Raw genomic sequence first — 12,985 nt, forward strand, 5'->3', positions numbered from 1 at the left:
ATGTCTAATGAAGTGTTGAAAGAGTGGATTTCTGATCGTAGAGGTGGTCGCCTTAGCTTCTCTGGTCATGACTTTTCCCATTTCTACCGTCTTGCTACCCATAAGATTGACTGGAACCTCCTTAAGGCAGCCGCCACCTTTTGGCAGCCGGATGTCCATGTGTTTCGATTCGGCATGCAAGAGGTCTGCCCCATTTTTGACGAATGGTGTTATTTGATGGACCGTGATCGCTCTGGCCCCTTGGTCAAAATTGATACCAAGTTAGGTTATAATCATGTCTTTGAGCAGCTTATCTCCTCTCAAGTTGTTCCAGTTAAATCCATCTTAGGGGAGAAAGGTGTGTCCATTAAGCAATTGGTCAAATTTTTTGCTCAGCCTGGTAAGCTAACCAAGGAATTCCAAACCAGCCGTAGTCATGCCCTGGTTTTGTGTGTCTACTCCAAATGGTTACTTTCCCAAGATATCCATTATGCTTCCCCTAAACTTCTGGACTTTGTCTATCAAATTTCTAAAGGGAATAATCTAATCCCCACCATGCTTGCAGAAACCCTAAATGGATTGGATGACATTGTCAATGGAGTACGTACCACTTTTGCTGGATCCCCAGTCCTTCTGTACATCTGGCTTTGTTTAAAACTCCAAGTTTATGTACCTTTGCAAAACAAAGACTTTACCTTGTCCAGGTTTGACCAATGGGAACACAAAACGTTTTCCTATACTAAGGCTGAATGGATTGATTGGTTAGCTTCCCGTCAACCTGACCAAATTGCTTGGTGGTTCCCTGTTTACCATCAGTTTGTAACCCAGACCCGGGCTAATAGAATTGTTCAATTTCTTGGTCTAGAGAAAACCTCATTCTATATCCCGGACCGCATCTTTCGTCAATACGGAGGATTTCAAACTGAATGTTTGCATGGGGATTTTCGAACTGAGTTTTATCTCCTAGCACCTGATCGTCCTCTTGTACAATTCAATCGTCATATTGCCGAAGAAATCTGTAGAGATTGGGATCATAAAGTAATGCGATTGTCGTGGAGCTTGCGAGGCAAGACATATTGTGGAGTATCCGAAGGGTATTATCAGTGGTTATTGGAGGACACCGAAAATCGTAAGCCTAAGAGGGCTAGATTGGAGGAAAAAGATGATTGAGAATCTTCATCTATCTTATGTCTTAAGCATCTTGTAGTTCCGAATTTCAGCATTATGATCATGCCATCCTTCATTTTACCAGTTTATCTTTGTAATCGGATCAAGTTTTATCAATAAAGTGTGTTTATTGTTTTCTTACCTTTATTTGCTCAGAATGTCTTATTTCACTCATCATCCATTTAATCTAATATGTTCATTTCCATTTAGGATTCTGAAAGAGAGCAACCATCGCTCCATCAAAAGATAACCAGTCCAAACCTACCTGGTCTAGACCTTCCTCGGTCTCTAGACTTGTCCGTCATTTTGACTCACCCATATCATCCAGAGAATCTTTATCCCCTACCTTTGAGTTACCTAACTCATCGGAGTCTGACCAAATGGCTGATATAACTGATCCCATGATAATCGTTCAAGAGATGTTGAGAAACATGTCTCGAGATATCTCGGGGTTGAAGGAGGAAATGGCTGTGCTAAAATCCCAAAATACCGACAAGACCTCTACTTCTAGAGCGCCTGTCGTCCAGCCTGCTCCTGCTGTATTTCCTGTCCCCAATAGACCTCATATTCCTGCTGAGGAGATTGACCTCGACGAGGATCAATATGCCGAAGAATATTGCGCTCCGCAGATGAATAGGGAGGAGTTATTCGGTATGTGTCAGAAAATGGCCAAGGACATTGAAAGCATGAAATTCCAAGGGCCGAAGAGGTTCGATATTTCTGAGTACTTTGAGACTCCCATTGTTACTTTACCGCCGAAGTTCAAAGCACCAGATTATGATAGATATGATGGCACTGGATGCCCGAGAAACCATGTCAGATGGTTCATAACCCTCTCTCAGCAGCACGAGTTGAGCCGTGAACAAATGGCTCAGCTATTTCCCATGTCTCTCTTGGGAATAGCTAAGAAGTGGTTTCTGAGGTTGAAGCCGGAAGAAACTAGAACTTTGGACGATATATCGAACCTGTTTGTTGAACAGTTTTCGATGGAGGAGGGGATTGAGATAACGAAGAGAGACCTGAAGCAGCTAAAGCAAGGTTCTCAGGAAACTTTCACGTTGTTTATCAGACGCTGGAGGCGCAAATCTGCACAGTTGAGTCAGAGGATGCCCGAGGAGGATCAGATCAAGTTAGTGATCAAGAGTCTGTCTCCGCAGTACTTCCATTTCATAGCACTCCAGCACTATCCCAGTTTTGATCATTTGATAAAAACTGGCACCCAGACAGAGGACGCTATAGCCAAGGGGCTTAGAGCAAAGGCACTGTCTGATGTGCGGGAAGGCAAGAGGCCTATGGCCCCACCTAAAGAGGTTCATGCAATGAACTATTTCAAGCCAGCTTTCAGACCAGAGGTCAAGGCTGTTGCTGAGGTGGCTAGGCCAGTAAGGAAAAATGTGTTTAGGCAATTCGATCCACTCCCTTACCCTTTACCCATGATATTGAAAAAGCTGGTCAGGGACAAAAAGATAAAACTTCCGGATCTAAAACCTGTGCCAAATCCATTACCACCATACTGGAGGCTGGACTAGCATTGTGAGTATCACAGGAATTCAGGTCATTTGACTGAAAATTGCCTCGCCTTGAAGCATGCAATTCAAAATCTGATTGATAAAGATGAGCTCTCAGTTAAAGGGCCGAATATTACTCAGAATCCTCTCCCGAACCATCGAGCTATCCCTCCTCCTGCAGCCAATGCCATCTTTCGTGATGAGCCCATCCTTGATCCCTCTACCCTTATATGTGCTATCATGACAGATAACACATATGTTTTGGAGTTTGACGAGGAAGAACTTAAGGATGTGAAAGGGAAACAGCCCTATGTATTGTCATTCAGTGACATCGAGATTGCAGAGTCTTCTTCATCTGAATCATATATTCCTCATTATGATGACACAGGGAAAGGAAGAAAGACCGCATATGTTTTAGAAATGGAAGACTTCGAACAAGAAGATGTCAGAATTCCTTACGTCTTAAGTATGGATGATGATGAATTACTGTTGCTGGATGATCAATGTGATGAGATGCGTCACATGACCAGAGGAGGGCGAGTCTTTAAACCTCCTGAGTTGAGCGCTGACAATCCGGCTGAGATTGCAAGGGCTGCTGATAGCCAGAGGCAGAATCGGTTTGTGGTGAATGAAGAAGATGATAATCTTCTGAAACAGTTGAAGAAAACCCAAGCAAACATCTCTGTTTGGGGTCTTCTGATGTCATCTTCGAAACACCGGAAAGTGGTGTTGAAAGAGTTGAACTCTGCCCAGGTGTCTGTTGAGATAACTCCTGACGAGGTTGTCAGTGTAGTTTCCATGGCCAGAACAGCGAAGACTCTTTCGTTCACAGACAGTGATTTGCCCCCAGAGGGGAAAGACCATACGAAGCCGCTCCGAATTACTGTCGTCTGTAACAAGAAGAAGGTACCTGAGGTCCTTATTGATAATGGGTCTGCACTGAATGTATGCCCTCTCAGTACAGCGACTACTCTTGGTTTTGGACCTGAGAGTTTTGTCCCTTCTGATCAGGGTATTCTGGCTTATGATGGGACCAGAAGAGACGTGATCGGGACTCTAGTCACAGAGGTACTGATAGGGGGAGAAGAATTTGATATCGAATTCCAAGTGTTAGATATTAAAGCCTCCTTTTTGTTGCTTTTGGGGCGTCCTTGGTTACATAAGGTTGGAGCTGTTCCATCCACCTTACATCAAAAATTGAAATTCATTTTGAACCATAAGGTGGTCACTGTTAAAGGAGACCCGGATTTGGAAGTGGGTCAGATTTCGCAAGAATTGACTGTGGGAAAGGAGGGAGATATTAGTTTGACTGGTTTCTCCTTGGAAGTGGCGACTATAACTATAGAAGAAGCGATGAATGAAGAGACCTTTTTCCTGAGCAGTACAAATTCCAAAGTCGTCAAAATGATCCGTCTGCAAGGTTATATCCCGGGTGCAGGGCTGGGCAGATACCATCAGGGTATGACTGAGTGGCCAGTATTCAAGACCTTCAATGGTTTGTTTGGGCTCGGTTATGAACCAACCAAGGCAGAGGTCAGAGAGATGAAACAGTACATGATGAAATGGGCAAAGTGTCGTCGTAGAGGTTTGGACTTGCCAATGGGACCATTTGATCTGACTATGAATGGGAGGTTCCGCAAAGAAGGATCTGATATCCCATTTTGTGGCTTTGCCGAAGCATGGAAAGATGAATCGACTGGGCAATGGCTGCCAGGCTTTGAGATTTTCTTTGACTTAAAGCTTGATGATGAGTTGATGAGTCTGCAGGGCACAAGAGTTGAAGCGGAGGCTGAAATAGACTGGGCAGATACAGTAGGGCCGGATGCACTGAGCTCCCTTTTCCATGAGAGTTCGCAGACTGTAGCCGTGATCAGCAAGAGCCCGCTCATACTGAATCCCACTCATCTTATCACCTCAGCTGATGGACCTTTGACTAACTGGACCTCTCAGGTCCTACCTCAGGTTACTTTTCAGTCCTGTCATTCTCCCTCAAAAGAGTCAGTTGTTTATAAGTATGTGTCATTCTCTGAGTCTAATTCAGGGTCTTCCATTTCTAATGATTCTTTTAATGCAGGTACCGTAGAGGTCAAGTCTATTTCTGAGGTCGGTGATGAGTCCATCTCACCTAGTGAAGTCAAGTTGGAGGCTGTTTCTACTGATGAGCCTGGCATTTCTTCTTTACATTTGTTTGAATCGGTTGATGCTGATGTCAACCTATCATTTGAGTCTGTAAATACATTTCATGAGTCCATTGTAAAGCCTGATGTGGGCCATTCGTTATTGGATGTATTCAATTCTACTTTCAATGAAATAAAAGAGTTTTCTTCTGTGTATATTCCTGTCTCTGTTTCATCTACTGAATCTGCTTTAAAATCTGATAATAATAATGAGAATCAAGACTCCCCCTCTGATGAGGATGCCGACGAAACTTCCCCTGAAATCAAACACATGATTCAACAGGAGGAGAGTCGCCGAGCAAAACCACTTGAAGAGGAGATTGAAATTGTGAATATTGGTGATGAAACCTTAATTCGGGAAATAAGGATTGGCAAAACTTTATCTCCTGAGGAACGCAAGGAATTAATCTCTTTACTTAAAGAGTTCAAGGAGGTCTTTGCTTGGTCTTATGATGACATGCCGGGATTAAGTGAGGAGATTGTTCAACACAAATTACCCTTAATCCCTGGCATTAATCCAAAGAAGCAAAAACTCCAAAAACTCAAAACTGAATGGGAGTTGAAAGTTTATGAAGAAGTCAAGAAGCTTCTAGAGGTGAAATTCATCCAAGTGGTTGAATACCCTGAATGGCTCGCTAATGTAATACCAATGCCTAAGAAGGATGGGAAGGTTCGAATGTGTGTTGATTTTCGAGACCTGAACAAAGCAAGTCCAAAAGACGATTTTCCATTACCGGACATTGACCTCCTGGTGGATAATACTGCTGGACATGCTCTGTTATCCTTTATGGATGGGTTCTCGGGATATAACCAGATCAAGATGGCACCCGAAGACATGATGAAAACAGCGTTTATCACTCAGTGGGGTACTTACTGCTAGAGAGTAATGCCATTTGGTTTAAAGAATGCTGGTGCGACTTATCAGAGGGCTGCGACCACTCTTCTTCATGATATGATTCACAAGGAAGTCGAAGTCTATGTAGATGACATGATCGTTAAAGCAAAGACTAGACCGGAGCATACAGTTGCCTTGACGAAATTCTTTGAGAGAATCAAGAAATATCAGCTTCGCCTGAATCCAAACAAATGTATATTTGGAGTTACATCAGAGAAACTCCTTGGATTTATGGTCAGTGAAAGAGGAATTGAGGTGGATCCTCAAAAGATCAAGGCAATCCAGGGAATGGAGCCGCCAAGAACAGAAAGGCAGATCAGAGGTTTCCTTGGGAAAGTTCAATACTTGAGAAGGTTTATATCTCATTTAACTATGACATGTGAACCAATTTTCAAGCTTTTAAAGAAGAATTCCTCAAAGAAATGGAATGAGGAATGTCAGGAAGCTTTTGAAAAAGTTAAACAATGTTTATCTTTGCCTCCAGTCTTATCACCCGTCATTCATGGCCAACCCTTGTTGATGTATTTGTCAATTACAAATACTGTGATGGGTTGTATGCTTGCTCAGAAGGATCCAGGGTCTAAAAGAGAGAAGCCCATCTATTACATCGGTAAAAAAATGCTAGAATATGAGTTAAAGTACACAGTTTTGGAAAAGACTTGTCTAGCATTAGTTTGGGCTACCCAAAGGCTTAGACATTATCTGTTATGAAACAAGGTATTCTTACTGTCACGGATGGATCCGTTGAAATACTTGTTTGAAAAACCCGCCCTTACAGGAAGAACCGCAAGGTGGTTGCTACTGTTATCTGAGTTTGACATCACTTATATCACTCAGAAGTCCATCAAAGGACGGGTTATAGCAGAGCAGTTAGCTGATTCTCCTACAGAGGAGAATGTTTTTCTGAAGGCTGAGTTTCCTGATGAAGAGATCATGGATATTGAAGAAGAAACTCTGAGTACCAGATGGTCGATGTATTTTGACGGAGCAGTTAATAACCGAGGTCAAGGAGTGGGTGCTGTTTTGATATCTCCAAAGAAAGAGTATATCCCTATATCCATCAAACTGCAGTTTGAGTGCACGAACAACATGGCAGAGTATGAAGCTTGTATTGCAGGGCTTGAGGCAGCTTTAGCTCTTCAAATTCAGGACATAGATGTGTTTGGGGACTCAATGCTCATTATTTGTCAGATCAATGGGAAATGGAAAACTCGAGAGGATAAATTGATTCCTTATAATACATATTTGGAATTTCTGGTTAAAAAATTTAAGAATATCATTTTTACTCACCTGTCGAGAACCAGGAACCACTTTGCTGATGCTTTGGCTACTTTGGCTTCGATGCTTGACATCTCTGCAACTATGGAGGTTCAACCCTTAGCTGTGAGATTACAGTGGGCTCTGGCGTATGTGAATGCAATTGAGATATCAGCCAGGTGTCCAGATGGAAAGCCGTGGTTTATTGACATCAAGAACCTCATTTCTGGTAAAGGACATCCTCCTGAAGCTTCGAGCAAAGAGAGAAAGACTCTTCAAAGATTAGTTGCCAACTTCATCATTTGTGGTGAAGAGCTGTACAGGCGATCTTTTGATGGTATTCAACTCTTGTGTGAGGATGAGGACAAAGCTGTAGAGCTTATTGAACAGACCCATGAAGGAGTCTGTGGCCCTCATATGAATGGGAAGATGTTATCTAGAAAGATTTTGAGACTTGGTTTTTATTGGCCCACAATGGAAGCAGACTGCTTTGCTTTTGTGAAGAAATGTCACAAGTGTCAGGTCTATGCGAATCTCATTCATATTCCTCCTTCGGAGTTGCATTCTTTGTCTTCGCCATGGCCATTCTCAGTATGGGGAATAGACATAATTGGAAAGATTTATCCGAAGTCCTCGAGTGGGCATGAGTACATTTTGGTAGCTATCGACTACTTTACGAAGTGGATCGAGGCTGCATCTTATGCTTCCATAACTTCGAACACAGTTGCAAAGTTCATTCGTGCGAATATCATTTGCAGATACGGAGTACCTCACGAGTTGATTTCAGATAATGGGTCACATTTCAAAAAGGAGGTTTTACACTTATGTGAAGAGTTCAAGATCAGACATCATAAGTCGTCTCCTTACAGACCTCAAACAAACGGGGTTGTAGAGGCAGCGAATAAGAATATCAAAGTCATTATCAGTAAGATGACTGAGACTTATAAAGACTGGTCGAACAAACTTCCATATGCTTTGTGGGCTTATCGGACATCGATCAGATCTTCGACAGGTATGACTCTGTATTCTTTGGTGTACGGAATGGAAGCAGTTTTGCCGGTTGAGCTGAGAATTCCCTCTTTGAGAGTGATGATAGAGGCTAGCTTACTAGAGTCTGAGTGGGCAAGAGCCAGACATGATGAGCTGCAGATGATAGATGAGAAGAGGCTGAGAGCCTTATATCACATTCAGGGATATCAAAGGCGGATTGAGAGAGCTTTCAACAAGAAAGTTCGAGTCCGTGACCTGAAGCCAGGAGATTTGGTTTTGAAGTCCAATAGGGCACCGATATTTGATCCGAGGGGGAAATTCAGGCCAAACTGGTCTGGTCCTTACATTATTGATGAAGTCCTGCCTGGAAAAGCCGTAAGACTCCTAAATGAAAGCGGAGAAAAATTAAATGAACCTACAAACCTGGATCAGTTAAAGAAATATTACGCCTGATACACCAGAAGGCCATCTTTGATCGATTTGAGCTTTGAGCCATCAACCTATATGTTTAAAACCATTTGCAAACCCTTTGGGCCAGTAAAAAAAATATAATAATATTTCCTTTCTTTGACAAACTCAAACCAGGGGCATCTTTTATGACTTGCGTCATAAAAGATATTATACCTGAACTACGTTATGACCTGATCCCTTTTTAAGGGTACGTAGGTAGCCTGACTAATTCAGGTTCGGTCACACCTTTCATAACATTTTGAAAATAAAAATCTTTGAAACCCCAAAAAGGGCGAACTACGCAGACCTGATTCCCATTTTCTTCAGGGATACGTAGGCAGTCTGGAGGGTCCAGATTCGGTTTAAAAACATTCAAACACACCAATGTTTACCCTGCTTGAACTTAAGCCTACATAAAAGTCCTTCTGGTGTTTTTTGGCCCAGGTTTGTAGAGAAACAGAAAGAAAAAAAATGATGGAGTCTTAGACCCGCTAGACTGGAAAACCCGCAAGGGCGGTCTAGGCAAAAGTTAGGGTCATTCACCCGCTAAGCTGAAAACTCGAAAGGGCGGCTTAGGCAAAAATTAGGGTGCAGAGCCTGCTGGATGGAAAATCTGCAAGGGCAGACAGTCCAGGCAAAAATTAAGGCATACGGTCCGCTAAATCGAAAACCTGAAAAGGCGATTTGGTCATGGCAATGACTTCATGTAGAAAGGACAATTTCAAGAGTCAGCTAGACTTTCTTTTCTTTGGCATTACTTCAAATGTCTGAATAAGCGCCAGGAAGGCTTTCTTTGATACTCTTTGAGTTAGGGAGGTTCAGACTAAGCAATCCAAAGGGATAATAACCATGACTGAAATACTGAAAAGAGGAATAAAACACCTTTAAACGCGGTATTCAGAAGATTCTGAGAGTGGTTGGCTTTTAACATTTTAAAACATTTATCAGTCTAAGAAGCAAATTCAGTCTCTCTTAGTATAAAAGTCATGTGTTGTCAAAGTCCTCGTTTGTTTTTTGTCAAAGTCTTTCCTTGTTGAGTCGAGTTCAAGTTTTGGGGTCTTGTTAGTCAAAGTTCTCCCAAAGCTGGGGTGATAAAAAAAAACCTCAGAGAAGTAAAGAATTCATGGTTCCCATGGATAATGTGAAACCGAGCAGAATTCAGGAAGTGGCAGACTCTTAAACTCCTTTGCAGTATCAGCAAATGGCAGAAATGAAGAGAATTTTGAGCAGAACAAATTTCTTGTACCTGTGAAAAGCCTTGTAAATTCAAGTGTTCATGAGAAGAATCTTTTGTAAATCCCAAGTGTTTGATAATGAAAAGCCTTTGGCCTGTTTTTCTTATGTTGCTCTATAATGAATCTTATTATGGAAATAATCATACTACGGGCATCTTTTATAACTTACGTCATAAAAGATGTCAAGCAAGCGATGATGCTTGAGATGGATATTTTCATCAGATAACAACTAGAGAAGTTTGAGCATGCTCTTTTGAGTCAGGCTCCTCATTCCAGTTGTTCTCCTTTGGAGTCAGGTCTTTTGGAATTTCTTTATCTCAACGGAATCTAGAATTCATTCTGGCAATCTTTAGATCTCCATTGAATATTTTTCACTTTTGAAAAAGAGTTGATACCCGAGAATTTATTCAAGTTACTTGAGCCTGATCTTTAACCAAGATCATGTATGTTTTAGCCACTCTTTGTGAGAGATGACTGGTCCATCAATGAAATCAATAAGAGTCGATCTTTTGCTTCATTTGTTTTGAAATTTTTAATAAGGTAGAAAGTTACCAAAGTCTGTATCTCATGGCTTGATCCTTTTCTTTCACTAATTTGAAAGCTTATAATGTCTTTTCCTTCAATCATCCATTGTTTTGAGTTTCTAATAAAATTAGAAATTGAATGCTCCGTGTTTCATGGTCTTGATTTTCTTTCATCATGTTGAGAAGTTTCTAATAAAGTTGGAAATTGCTGTAGTTTGTGCTGTGTGGTTTGGTCTTTTTCTTTAGTTTTCGAAATAAGACTCTTTGAGTGTTTGGTTTTATAATCGTTTTGGTGGATTTTTCATAAAATGATAAAAAAAAACTCTTTGAGTGTTTGGTTTTTGTATCTGTATGGAGCTGGTTTATGCGGCACCATACAAATCAAGGTTAGTCCGCAATGTGTTGCTACCTAATGAAATTAGGAGTCAGGCATATCTGCGAGGGTTTACATGGAGCTGGTTTATGCGGTGCCATGTAAATTTTGGGTGATTCGCTACCTTGAAAGAGAGGAGTCAGAGTTACCTTGATAACTAAACAGATGGATTTTCAGCAATGGTCTGTATAGTTATCACCCTGGTTTTAAACTCTTTGAGTGTTTGGTTTTATGTTTATCATCGTTTATTTGGAAAAATTGTATGAAGCTGGTTTATGGAGCACCATGTTTTTGGAAAAGAAATCTTTGGATGTTTTGGTTTCGTAATATCTGTGAGGGGTTCACATGGATCTGATTTTTGCAGATTTATAAGAATCTGGACTTACAAGGAGCTGGTATATGCAGCATCATAAAAAAAAAAAAACTCTTTGAGTGTTTGGTTTTATGTTTTGTTTTAGTATGTCTAAGAGGAGGTTCATATGGATCTAGTTTGTGCAGAACCATATGAATTTGGATTTCTATGGAGTTGGTTTATGCGGCACCATATACAACAAAATTTCTTTGAGTGTTTGTGATTTCAAAAATGAAAGAGTGTTTGTGTTTTGCGATTGTTTAGTTGAGTCATGAGCGTTAGAGAGGCTTTCTCTTTGAGATGTCATGGGTCTTATTTTATTTTTTTTAGGATTAGTGAGGGATCATTTCCCTATTTGCTGTGAGTATTGTAGTTTCTTTTTGTTGTTTTACTTTTGTAGATATCGTTTTTAAACAAAAAAAAAAAGAAACCAAAAATTATTTTCTTTTGTTTTCGGGTCGATCAAAATGTGCTGTCTGTTCGACTTTGGCATTCGCTTGACAAGTACGCTCTGCCAAAGAGGGGCATCTATAGACACCCCATTTTGACCGTACCCTAAACCTCCCATGATTGTGTGAAATCCCATCAAATCAACTAGGTAAGGTCCCAAACTTCACCCTAAGCTAGATTAGAGTCTCAGCAAGGTCTCTGCGAAATTTCGTCGAAATCCGAGCACGTTTGCCTAGCAAACGAGCTGAGATGGTGTCGTAGTGCAAGTTCAGAAAAGGGGGGTGATTTATCCTGGAACGGTGTCAATCCGAATCCGAAAAAGACACGTAATTTCACGCGTTCATCAAAAATTCGCAAGCTCATCAAATTTTCGTGCGCTTCATCAAAGTGGAGTGCCAATATCAATTTCAAATTATGTGTATAAATACGGATTTAAGCTCATTTAAAAAAAAAAGAATTTCATTTTCGTTTTATAGAGAGGAGCTATGGGTTTTTCTAGAAAGAGAAAGAGGATCTCGATACTTTGCCTTCTCCGATCATCCTCCGGTTTAACTTCGGTCATTTCCGATCGGAACTCCGGCCACCTCTCCGGCAATCCTCGGTCATTTTCTTTGCTCTAGCCTCTTCTTTTTTTCTCCGATCTTCTTCTCCTATTGTCTCCGGCCAAAACTCCGGCAATATTCCGGCCGTTTGTCAGAAGATCCGGTGGCCTTCTTTTAGTTTTTGTTATCATTTTCCTATTTTTCTGTTACATCAAGATCTGTTTTCTAAGCTAGAAACCCTAACTTTGAACCATAACTGTTTCGAAATCTTAGATCCATACCTCTAAATCATGTTTTTTTTTAGTTAAAAATCTTTTGATTGATGATTTTCTTCACTTTAAACCAAGATCTGCTGTCATCCTTCGAATAGTCCTCAGATCCAATTTTTTGAGCCCTAGATCAAGTTCATTTTTACCTCATTCGAATCTCTAGTTCATGAATCAAACCTAATCTCTTTGTTGTGCTGAACTGAAAGGAGAAAAGATCAAGAGACAAGCTAATTGCATCACAATCTGATTCTATTTGAGGTTTTCTCACTCTATTTTTGAGGTAATCCTCTTCATGATTATTTAATTTTTAAGATCAATGAAATCTTGAGATAATTGCTTTTTGTTTAAGTAATTTGTTCTTATTTTACATGTTATCTAGAAATTCCTATGGAAATAAGGTTCTAAAAAAATTAATTTCTTTAAATATATCATACCTTTATATATTATGTAAAAGTAACATATTTCTATATATATATATTTTTTTTGCAAATACCTTGGACGGAGGATGGCTACCTGAGTGAGCATTATTATTATTTTTTTTTTTAAGGATTTCTATGGGTCTTTATCTTATTGCAAATTGTGTAGCATTGATTTATGATCTAGTATTCATGTTGTTATCTGATGATGCATTATCTCTGTTCTAAGCGTCATTGTTGAGAAGATGGTCATTCGGTCATTAATCTGTGCTGTTAATGCTTACTTATAAATTATTTCTTTTCATTGATTTGAGGCGGTATAGTTTATCTGGTAATTGCAAATCGATTTTCTATCCAAATCCCTGAAAGAATTAGGTAATTTCTCTTTTCTTTGTATTATA

The 12,985-nt window shown here is 40.4% G+C and overlaps 1 pseudogene; it reads left to right on the top strand.

The window, feature by feature from the left end:
- Window positions 1-1,526: 1,526 nt before the first annotated feature.
- On the top strand, window positions 1,527-9,719 carry LOC143855901 (uncharacterized; annotated as a pseudogene).
- Window positions 9,720-12,985: the final 3,266 nt, after the last annotated feature.

This window comes from Tasmannia lanceolata, unplaced genomic scaffold (assembly GCF_043159265.1).
Source record: "Tasmannia lanceolata isolate RefF3 unplaced genomic scaffold, GAP_Taslan_0.1 ptg000023l, whole genome shotgun sequence".
NCBI lineage: Eukaryota > Viridiplantae > Streptophyta > Magnoliopsida > Canellales > Winteraceae > Tasmannia > Tasmannia lanceolata.